Here is a 9628-nt window from a genome sequence, read left to right as displayed (position 1 = left end):
ATGGATCCAGTCCAGAAATGTAACTCAACATTGATTCCCGAGTCTTCCCCGATGAGCTCTGAAGAGACCTCCCGGGAAGTCACAGCAGCCTCCCCTCCTTCCTTCTCAGAACTGCTAATGATGGGCCTCGGTGACCTCAAAACCAGTCTGGGCACCAAATACCCTGCCCCTCTGCCGAAGGGGCTGCTCCAGCAGCGGTACAGGGATGCGAAAACCCTCCAAGAGAGGCGGTGGGAAAGGGCAGCGTCCCCTCAGAGGAAGAGAACACTTCTGGGACACGCGAGACGGCGACACCTCGGTCACGTGGCACCTTACCGCGTCGAGAGGAAGGCCAGGATCTCTTCCTCGGGGGTAGAGATCCGAACAGATTCCGACGTGAGTGTCGACACTGCCCGAGCCATAGGCCCAGCTGCAGAGAGGAAAGGGGCCCCGCATCCTTCCTCCCGGGACACGATGGTGCCGGGCCTCAGTGGCTTGACCCTCAGCCTGGGGACCGACCGGCCCGGCCTTCTGCCCGAAGGGATGCTCCCACAGCAGGAGAGAGAGGAGAAGCCCCAACTGGAGATGCAGCAGGAAAGCAAAAGAATGTCCCAGAGGCTCCTACAGCAGTGGGTGAAAGAAAACTGAGGCTCTCGTCCTCGCGTGACAGAGATCTGAACGGATTCAGACGTGGAGGCTGGTGTGGCCACATCCTGAGCGTGGATTCCTCTTGGGGACCGAACAGTAAGCAGTCAGAGAAGTCAGAGAAGGAGCGAAAGCGGTCTGGGGCTGGACGCTCGGTCCGTGTGAGCGTGGAGCCAGTCCGGGAGGGGCCACCCTTTCCCGCCTGGAGTTTCTGAATCACCGGGGGGCTTTCTGTGGTTCGGGGCGTTCCAGAGGTCCTTCACTTCTGTGTTTCGGCTCCCACGATGCATGTTGGCACTTTCCCTCCCGGATCTCCGTCTCTCCTCCCTGCCTCGTTGTCAGTAAGATACAGGGTTTCTCTGTAGCACGAATGCCCTGGTGATGGCCGTGTGCTTTCGTGCCGTGTCACTGACCGCCTCCCAGAGGCAGCACTAGGTCTGCCGGGGTGCCCGTGGGCTCAACTGAGCTCCACTTCCGAGACTCTGACGGAAAGGGACGTGGGACTTGAACGCGGTGGTTCACCATGGTGTTCTCTGTGTAAGCCATTACGAATATGCTGAGCTAAATGTAGGTCAACGTTTCCCAGCTTCGTGACATTGATGGTATTCCCCTTGGCGGAATTTCTTATGGGTTGCCTCCTCATGCATACCAAATAAATCTGCGTATGAAAGGAAAAAATAAAATAAAATAAAATAAATTAATAATTCTTTTAATAAGCCATTTTTTGGCTTTATCCAGAATTTATCATAACACTTTTTAAGACATTGGGGAGGGTATGTGCTAGGGTGAGTGCTGTGAATTGTGTAAGACTGATGAATCACAGACCTGTACCTCTGAAACAATACATTATACGTTAAAAAAAAAAAAAAAGATAGTAGGAAGGGAAAAATGAAGGGGGGGAAGTCGGAGGGGGAGATGAACCATGAGAGACTATGACTCTGAGAAACAAACTGAGGGTTCTAGAGGGAGGGGCGTGGGGGGATGGGCTAGTCTGGTGATGGGTATTAGAGAGGGCAGGTATATTGAATGGAGCACTGGGTGTTGTACGCAAACAATGAATCATGGAACACTACATCAAAAACTAATGATGTAATGTATGGTGATTAACATAACACAATAAAATAAAATTTTTAAAAATTCTATGGGAAGCAAATACAAACACTACAAATAATTCAGTTGTTTGTTTATTTATTTATTTATTTATTTATTTATTTTTTTTTTTTTTTTTAAGATTTTATTTATTTATTTGAGCCAGAGAGAATGAGAGAGAGAGAGAGAGCACATGAGAGGGGGGAGGGTCAGAGGGAGAAGCAGACTCCCTGCCGAGCAGGGAGCCCGATGCGGGACTCGATCCAGGGACTCCAGGATCATGACCTGAGCCGAAGGCAGTCTCCCAACCAACTGAGCCACCCAGGCGCCCTCAGTTGTTTATTTAGATGCTAGCATGTGTCAGTCATTGTGCTAGATGCTAGGAATTTTAAAAACAAGACACTATTCATTCAGAATCTACTACAGATATTTAAAAAAAAAAAAAAAAAAGCACCACCAGGTGAATTGAAAAAATAATTATGTCTTAGATGGAACAGTACTTATATTATTACCACATATGGAAGTGGTGCAAAGTATCCAAAAACTTTTGTTTGTGCAAGACTGCTTTAAGGATGGGGGTAGTATTTGCACACTGAAGAGAGTTTCAAATTTCCTTAATTGGAAACTAGCCTTCAAGTCACCTTGGGCCTCAAACACGTAGAGAGGTCAGATCCTTAGAATTGACACTTCTTCCTTTCTCCTTCCCTCTCACTCAGTAAAAGAACATTTTAAAAACCATATCACTCATCTAGCCAGATCTGTTTGCAGGAGCTCACAACATACATCATGCACTATTCTATTTAGGATACAAGCAAAGGCTAAAGACTGTTGACAGAGGCATAGACAGTGGCCTCATCTGGTTTGACTCCAGTTGAAGTCTTAGCCTGGGGCCACTTTTGAGCCATGAAAGCCAATTAATCCTAAAGTACTTAATTTCCATCATCCTCAGTCACTCACAATTGCAAATCACAATCTCATTCCTTCACCAACATTTATACTCTACCCTATTTTAAAGTACTGCTGTCATGTTACTGCTTTATGCTTTCTCCCCAGTAAATCAGTCTCCCTCTGGTGGTTTCCTGCCTACCTTAACCCTTTTTACTGTGCCTTTTGGAGTTCTCTCCCCAACAAGCAACCACCCAAACAAACCCTTGTCTCAAGGACATTGATTTTCCTTTCCTCTTTGAATTGGCTGCTAGAAAGCTTAGAGCCAATTCTGTGAATGAACTCCATTTCCATTTCCATGGAAATGGAGTTCATTTTATCATCTTGTTCTTATTTCTCCTTTGCTTTATCTCTAATACTTTTTAAAACTTTGCCATGTTGTTAACATCTTTGTAAAACCTCCTTAAGTACCCTTTATTTATTTATTTACTTATTTATTTATATACATATTTACTTATTTATGTATCTATTTTTAAGTAGGCTCCATGCCCAGCGCAGAGCCCAGTGCAGGGCTTGAACTCACAACCCTGAGATCAAGACCTGAGCTGAGATCAAGAGTTGGATGCTTAACTGACTAAGCCATCCAGGTGCCCCCTCCTTAAGTATCCTTTAGAATAACATGAGATTATAATAAATAAATACTCTCATGAGATTATAAGACATAAATAATACTCTAGTGTTCACTTATTACCTATCCAAAATCTATTTCCTCTCCTTTACTATCAGAATACCAGATTTACTAGGAATATCAGTATGTCTCAGATCAAACAATTTTGATTTTTTAGGCTCCTTTAAAGCCAGGAATGGTCAGTTGATATGGTTTTATCTAGTGAGGTGCAAATGGAAGTCTACTTCAGAGTTTCCAGAACACCTATTGTTTTACTATTGAAAGGGGAAACTCAGAGCTGGCACACACTTTGCCCTTCTCCTTCTCTTCTTCCGGTCTATAACTAGAACATGATGCCTTGCATTACAGAAGCCATCTTGGTACCATGAGATCAAAAGCCACATGCTAAGAATGGTGTCACAGGAAGCAAGCAGGATCCTTCCCTGATGGTCTCATGAAGCCACAATACCAACCCTGAAATGCTTATTCTTAGACTTTATATTTCATAACATCAATAAATTCCCTATTTAGTTAATCTAGGTTGAGATCCTGTTACATACCATCAAATGCAAACCTAACTCTTACAAAGTCTATATTTTAGATGCCCCCCCGCCCCCAAATATGCCTCCCCTGGCCCTTGCCTTCAGTAGCTGCCTTCTTATCACACTATTTTGACTATAACCCCAGACTGTTCATCCTCTCACACCAAAGGAAGCAAAGGCCTGAGAGGAGGTATCGTCATTCTCCTTTTTTTAAAAAAAATCTCTTTTAACCATTATTTTTCCACTCTTGAACTTCTTCAAGGTTTGCACCACTGATTCCACCTTTCAGTTCTCACTGTTATCATTATCTGATCTCCTAAAACAAGTCTCCTCAATCTTACTGTCTACTCAGAACTCTATAAACATTCTAGACAATCTCAATATTGATATTCAACATCCTAATCTTGAAGTTTCTTGACTTCCTCAACCACTCCAACAGCCCATACCCAAAACCTCATTCAGGAACATGTTATCTCTTTGAGCTCCTCTCTGTGTTGTTTTTTTTTTATAAAGATATCTCTTAGAATTCAGTGTATACATAATTTTTTAAAAAGACTGTCTCTTTTTTTTTTAAAGATTTTATTTATTTATTTGAGAGAGAGAATGAGAGAGAGAGAACACATGAGAGGGGATAGGGTCAGAGGACGAAGCAGACTCCCTGCTGAGCAGGGAGCCTGATGCAGGACTCGATCCAGGGACTCCAGGATCATGACCTGAGCCGAAGGCAGTCACTTAACCAACTGAGCCACCCAGGCGCCCCAAGACTGTCTCTTAATTAGCAAATTAATCCATTTACAATGCTCTTGGCTATGATAAGTTTGGACAAATATTACCATCTTATTTTGTAGTTACCATGTACCATGTTTTCCTGTTGTTTCATTTTATACCCATTTTGGTTTTTGCTAGGGTAATCGGGTTTTACTAATTTCATTTTTATTTTAACTGTTTAGGAGTTATGTATTCTATTTCTATTTTAGTAATAATCAATAAGGTTTGTTTTACAGTTTTAGTGAGGTAAAATTTATATGCCATACAATGTACCCATTGAAAGTGGATGATTTTTCAATAATATTTAGTAAATTTTTACTGTTATGCAACCATCACTACAATTCAGTTTTAGAACTCTCTCATCATGCTCTAAAATTTCATTATGTCATTTAGAGTCCATCCCCTCCCCTGCTCAGCTTCAGGCACACATTGATTTTCTTTCTATCTCTACAGTTTTGCCTTTTCTGAAAATGTCATATAAATGCAATCATACAATATGCAGACTTTTATGTCTGGCTTCTTAGCATAATAATTTGAGGTTTATCTATATTGTTGCCTGTATCAGCTTATTCATTCCTGTTTATTGCTGGGTAGTATTCATTGCACGGATATGCCATTTTTTGTTTATCCATTCATTAATGAGTTGATGGACATTTAGATTGTTTCTAATTGTTGGTTTTTGTGAATACTGTTGCTGTGAATGTTCATATACGGGTCTTTGTATAGACATATGTTTTCAGTTCTCTTGGGTAAATATCTAGAAGTGGAATGGCTAAGTCATATGAGAAGTATGTGCTGTTGATACCCACTGCTTGGCACAAGCCAGAAAAGGTGCGGAGAGCTAGACTCTCTGGCTATAATGTGCTCCAACCAATAATCCTGACAGTTCCACTGGGCTCTTTCTCATCCCATCTCATACAATCCTTCTGAACCTTCAGCACCCCTAAAGCAACTCCCATATTTTTAACAGTCAGTCCTCTTCTTTTTTCACTTTTGGGTCTGGGTTCTCCCTCAAACTGACCTCACCTGCTTTTTACCTTCAGGAATATCTCATAATTTCAGGCCCACAAACAGCACCTTGACTTGTTTTTCAACACTGCTATGAATTTATTTATAGTGTAACTGGTCCTGAGATTAGAAGTTCTGACAATAAGACAGTAGACAACAATCAGATCCCAGAGTAATATGATAAACCCACATACAGGTTTCCAAAGCAAATGTTTGAGAATCAGTTAGAACACCTACCTACGATGAGGATATAAACAGGTTAAGAAAGTGGAGGAGGAAGAAAATTTGTGGAGAGATTTCTTTGGCGAGAGCTACTGCCATAATGATAATTCCACTCCTGTCCTACAAGGCTCCCCCTCCTCCCTCCCCTCAAGCCTAGCCAGAGCAGACTTCAGGGGATCACTGGAGGACTTGATATGTGTTCCCTGGAGCTTGGGAAGCATGTTGTTCTGATGTCCGACAGAAACCTGAGGCATCAAGAGATAAGAACCAACGGCAATTGGCGGGAAAAGTCAGGGCAGAGTTACTGAGTGATGCTTCACTTTGAGCAGTAACTACATTCCCCTCTGACACAAGCCAAAGGCGACCATCAGGGATGAGGTGTAGAGCTTTGGGGAGGAAAATTGGCCAAGGGTCATTTAAAAGTGTTCCAGCACTTCTGCAAAAGGAAAAGGGCTGTGTGAGTGGACTGAGACTCTAGAAGGGAAGCAGCAGGGGCCACTGAGGAAAATGAAGTCATCACAGCACATGCAGTTGGATAAACACAACAAAAGAACCTAAAAAACACACATAAGAGAGTCTGCTTTAAACACCTGCAAGGCCTAAAGCATGTGACGTCACCTAAAACAGTATCAGTCAGATGAGAGCTTTCTGTGTCCCTTTTCCTGTCTTCTGCCTTTATGCCCCAACCTGCCAGAGGCTGCAAGCTGTGAGTAGCACACTGAGGGAGGAGAAACAGAGAGAAAAGAAACTGATGACATCTCTTCCAGGTATCAGGAAGCCTGCCTGAAGCTGGCCCTACCTGTAGGAGAAGGGAGGATTTCATTCTAAATCAGTTTTAGGATTATGATTCTTATAAAGAATTGGTCATGCTAACTTCCATATTCAGACTGTGTTTTTGTGACTTAAAGGGAACAGAAGAGTATCTATTTCCTAAGAGACACCAAAAGAGTAATGGGGGCCTGCTGGAGGTCTCAAGGGGGCAACAGAATCTCTTCCCTCACTTAATAAGTTTAAAGGGACAGGGGCGCCTGGGTGGCTCAGTTGTTAAGCGTCTGCCTTCGACTTAGGTCATGATCCCAGGGTCCTGGGATCAAGTCCCGCATCGGGCTCCCTGCTCCGTGAGAAGCCTGCTTCTCCCTCTCCCACTCTCCCTGCTTGTGTTCCCTTTCTCTCTGTGTCTCTCTCTGTCAAATAAATAAATAAAATCTTAAAAAAAAAAAAACAAAACCCTTGCAACCCACAGGTGCGGAGGAAAAAAAAATCCAATACATTTGAAAAAAAGAAGTTTAAAGGGATAGTAGTCAACCACATAAAGTTAGTTCATCCATTGCAAGCCTCAGGTTGGGCTTGTTAAATGATATGATTATAATTTTTATATCTGTTCTGTTATTTCTAGGAATTTAAAGCGGAGGGAGGGACCAAAGCATTTTCATAATCCAATCGTTTCACCTCTGGAATCTTTTATTTTGGTTTCTGAAAATAACTGCATATTTTTCTCGTATTCTTACTGTTTCTTTGTATATACTTCTAGCCACCAGTCCATTAAGTTTTCTGTGTTTCCCCAGGTTGGACTCAACTCCCTTCCCTTTCCAGCCAAGACATTCCAGTGCATTATTTCGATTTGCTATTCTGTTTCCAAGACGCAACTTGCTGTTGTACCTCATCCTTGCACTGACCCTGCTAATCTGCCTTTTCTAATTCTAGACACAGGCTGCTGAGCAATACTGAAGAAATCACTTAACCCCACAGCCTGCAAATTCCTACTCTCCAAACTCAGTTGGACTCCTAGTACTTCTTTGCAGAACATTTATATATTTTCTTGGGTCAGCTTCCCTTTTTCACCCACTTTTATCATTTTTTTTTCCATTCATTTGCCTGAATAAATTCATATTTCATAGAAAATACTGAAAAAGTTTTGTGAACAAATTCTCACCTTCTCAACTCCACCTAAAAATTTATATTTCCATCTCCTTTCCTTGTCCCTCTAGTCTCAGGTATAGATTATCTTCCCACTGGCTGAATCTATTTTGTTTACCTGTGTCCTGGGTCACTGCATATCAGTAACCAGGGGATCTTGTAAAAATGAAGATTCTGATTCAACAATTCTGGGTGGGGCCTGAGGCTGTGTATTTCCAACAACCTTCCAGGTGATGCTGATGGTGCTGGTCCACAGACCACGCTTTGAGTAGCAATGCTGTTGTTTGATATCCTCTCATCTCCTTTTGCTCTACCAATTATTCTTCTTGCTTTATTTTCACACTCTCCCTACTGACTTTTCAGCATATAAAATGCATGAATTTCTCTGATCTTAAAAAAAGTAACTTTCCAAAATCTTTCCTTCTTAAGGCATCACTCTATCTCCTACCTAACGTTCTGTATGTTATCTATTGCCACATAACAAATTATCCTAAAGCCTCGCAGCTGAAAATGACAATTTCTGGGGACTCAAAAACCCAGGCATGGTGTAACTAGGTCCCCTGGCTGCAATCAAGATATCATCTGGGGTTACAGTCACTTCAAATCTTGTCTAGGAAAGGATCCATTTCTAAACTCATTTATCTGCTAATAACGGTGGGATTAGTTCCTTGCGCATTGTTAGACTGAGGGCCTCAGTTCCTTATTGGCTACTGACTAGAAGCCTCCATCAGTGCTTTGTCATGTGGGCCTCTCAACAGAGCATCTCACAACATGGTAGCTGGCTTCCATCAGAGTTTGTAGAGAGTGCAAGAAAGGGCGAGCAAGACAGAATCTTGTCTTTTTGTAACCCAATCTGGGAAGTGGCACTCTTATCACTTTTGCTGTATTCTATTCATTAGAAGCAAGTCCCTAAGTCCAGCCTACACTCAAGGGGAGGGGACTGTACAAAGGCATGAATACCAAGTGGTCATTTTAGAAGCTGTCTACCATACCTCCACAGCTAAGCCTCTTGAAAAAGGCTACACTTGCTTTCCCCATTCTGTCAACTTTCACTCACTTTTTGAACCTTTAGCTTTTTGGTTCTCACTTTCACTGCTTACTAAAGATACCCTAATTGTCAAATCCAGAAATCACTTCTCACTACTCACCTTTCCTGACCTTTTACTTAGCTTTCATAATACCACTCTCTCTTGATTTTATCCCTATTCCTTGAACCAAAGCCTTCTCAATACCCTTTCTAGCTCCTCTTCACCTATGCATATTTTGAATGTAGATGTTTCATAAGTTCCTGTACCTTGTCTTCTTGCTCTGCATACAGTACTCTCATCTTCACCTACAGCTCTGTTAACCTTAAAAATAAAACTGTCCATTATTTTACCTGCAAAAATGGCTTTAGTTGAGAAATTACAACTTAGGACGAGCAGTCCATGGCAAAAACCATAGGCAAGTTAGGAGAACAAGGAAAAGAATGCTCTTTTATAGAGGAAAGGAAGGAGTTGGGAGGGCTGTTATAAACTAAAAGCCCATTGGAGTAAACTGGAAGTTCGAAGTATAGTGGCTTTTCCTTGGCTGAGTTGTGACTGTCTCTCATTGTCTGGGCTGTTGCATGCATGGGCTTCTGCTGGGGTAGTAAGGTAGTAGCTAAAGTAGTATCCACTTGCAAGGTGTAGCTCTTCCTGTTGGGGTCTGCAATCGATGATATAAGTATAGTAATTTAAAAAATTAAAACTTGTATGTTGATACTCTGCATATATTTTCCATAGGGGAACCAGCCTATTTGCAAATCAGTAATCCAGTATTTAAATCTGAACAAATTATAATTGGCTCTCTTATTCACTCTGATTTCTTGCACTTTATCTCCACTCCTTTCTTATCCTACTTTTTTCTTACTGCAATCTCAAACACA

At 42.0% G+C, this 9628-nt stretch overlaps 1 pseudogene; it reads left to right on the top strand.

Annotated features, from left to right (window-relative positions):
- On the top strand, positions 1-945 carry LOC118008512 (annotated as a pseudogene).
- Positions 946-9628: the final 8683 nt, after the last annotated feature.

The sequence above is a fragment of the Mirounga leonina genome, unplaced genomic scaffold, assembly GCF_011800145.1.
Source record: "Mirounga leonina isolate KUSES-001 unplaced genomic scaffold, KU_Mleo_1.0 Mir_126, whole genome shotgun sequence".
NCBI classification, from domain to species: domain Eukaryota; kingdom Metazoa; phylum Chordata; class Mammalia; order Carnivora; family Phocidae; genus Mirounga; species Mirounga leonina.
Note: the sequence above shows the minus strand (reverse complement) of the source record. Positions and strands in the feature narration are given on the sequence as shown.